Source organism: Triticum aestivum, chromosome 2B (genome assembly GCF_018294505.1).
Source record: "Triticum aestivum cultivar Chinese Spring chromosome 2B, IWGSC CS RefSeq v2.1, whole genome shotgun sequence".
Lineage (NCBI taxonomy): Eukaryota > Viridiplantae > Streptophyta > Magnoliopsida > Poales > Poaceae > Triticum > Triticum aestivum.
The window spans coordinates 4,912,629-4,915,113 of record NC_057798.1 but is presented as its reverse complement, the minus strand read 5'-3'; positions in this window follow the sequence as shown (position 1 = coordinate 4,915,113).

Here is a 2,485-nt window from a genome sequence, read left to right as displayed (position 1 = left end):
TCGATTCGTGCCAACCCAACAGACACTTTCGGAGATACCTGTAGTGCACCTTTATAGCCACCCAGTTACGTTGTGACGTTTGGTACACCCAAAGCATTCCTACGGTATCCGGGAGTTGCACAATCTCATGGTCTAAGGAAATGATACTTGACATTAGAAAAGCTTTAGCATACGAACTACGATCTTTGTGCTAGGCTTAGGATTGGGTCTTGTCCATCACATCATTCTCCTAATGATGTGATCCCGTTATCAATGACATCCAATGTCCATGGTCAGGAAACCGTAACCATCTCTTGATTAACGAGCTAGTCAACTAGAGGCTTACTAGGGACATGGTGTTGTCTATGTGCCCACACATGTATCTGAGTTTCCTTTCAATACAATTATAGCATGTATAATAAACGATTATCATGAATAAGGAAATATACTAATAACTAATTTATTATTGCCTCTAGGGCATATTTCCAACAAAATTCACTTTTATGGAAGTTCATCTTTAACCCCGACAACTGTTCGAATACGCATAACACAAGCTTCATGTTTCTTTCTTTTTCCAAATCATGCTCCATAAAGATGATAGTATCATCAGCGTAATGTAAGATGGACACTCCTTCGTCCACTAGATGCGGGACGAGCCCGCCTACCTGGCCATTATCCTTAGCTCTTCCTATTAGGATCGTCAACATGTCTACCACTATGTTGAGCAGAATGGGTGACATCAGGTCTCCTTGCCTCAGACCCTTGTGTATCTGGAAATAATGACCTATGTCATTATTCACTTTAATTCCGACACTCTCTTTTTGCATGAAAGAATCTACCTGGTTTCTCAAGGACTGGTCGAATCCTTTCATCTGCAAGGCCTGCTGAAGAAATGGCCATTTTACCTTATCGTACGCTTTCTCAAAATCCATCTTAAAAACCACCGCATCTAGTTTTTTTGTATGTGGATTTAATGGAGCATTTCATGTAGGACCACAACCCCTTCTAGGATGTTTCTATCCAGCATGAAAGCGGTTTGAGATGGCTGCACCATAGAATGCGCAATCTGCGTAAGCCTGTTAGTTCCCACCTTGGTGAAAATTTTAAAGCTGACATTAAGAAGACAGATCGGCCAGAACTGCTCAATCCGCACCGCCTCTATTTTCTTTGTAAGTAACGTAATTCTTCCGAAATTCAAGTGAAATAGCTGCAAATGTCCAGAAAACAAATCATGGAACATCAGAAGCAAATCACCCTTAATGATGTGCCATCACTTTTTATAAAACTCAGTCGGGAAACCATCCAGCCCATGTGCTTTATTATTCTTCATTTGTGAAATTGCCTCAAACACCTCTTTCTCCGAAAATGGAGCGGTCAAAATATCATTCTCATCCGTTGCAAGTTGAGGGATATCCTCAACCCTCGACTCATCTAAGGACACAAAATTATCCTCAGGTGGCCCATAAAGATGCTTATAGTAATTGGTGATGTATAGTTTTAGATTCCCATGTCCTAAAATCGTCCCCTCATCTTGCTCGAGCTGAAAAATTCTCTTCTTTTGATGCTTGCCATTCGCAATCATATGGAAGAATTGAGTGTTATCATCCCTTTGAAAGATTTTTTGAACTTTAGTTATTAGTGTCCACTTCAATTCCTCCTCTCGAAGCAATTCTTTCAGTCTCATTTCCGCCTCCAATTTAGTTTCCAGCTCCCTGGTATCTAGAATGAAGGACTCGGCTTTTAATTCGAAGGAATTAACAAGGTTAAGGAGCCTTTCCTTTCCAACCTTATATATCCCACTCAAATGTTTGGCCCAACCACGTAAGAACTGCCTTAGGTGCCTAATCTTATTCTGCCATCTTTATACATTCAACCTTCCTCCTCACTACTAGGAAAAGAGCTATAGATGGAATGGACACTAATGGCGCACTGTACATGTGGTGCGCCATTACTAAATACTAATGGCGCACCATGTGTTGGTGCGCCATTAGTGTGCAAATACTAATGGTGCACCACATCCCATGGTGCGCCATTAGTAAATTTTTTTAATTTTTTCAAAAATGGCGCACCGTGGGTGTGGTGCGCCATTACTAGTTAGTAATGGTGCACCGTGGGCGTGGAACTAGTAATGGCGCACCACCCTACGGTGCGCCATTACTAACTTGGCCCAAAAGTTCCCGAATGCACCCCCCTGGACCGCCTTTTCAGTTTAAAAAAAAATAAAAGAAAGTGATAAAAATATCAACAAAATAAAAGAAAATAAGTTTCCCATGTTAAAACCTAACAGAAAAAAATTACGAAGCTTTCAAGATCTAGAGGCAAAAAAATTAAAAAAAAATTGATTTTGAAATTTTTTTTTGAATTTTTTTTCAAAAAATGATACGTAATATGACCGGAAAGTTTGAAATATTTTTCAAAATTTCATCATAGTCATGAACATGAACAAAGTCCTAGACATCAACAAGGTATAATAGGATTGATATGCTAGATATATCAACAAGTGTAT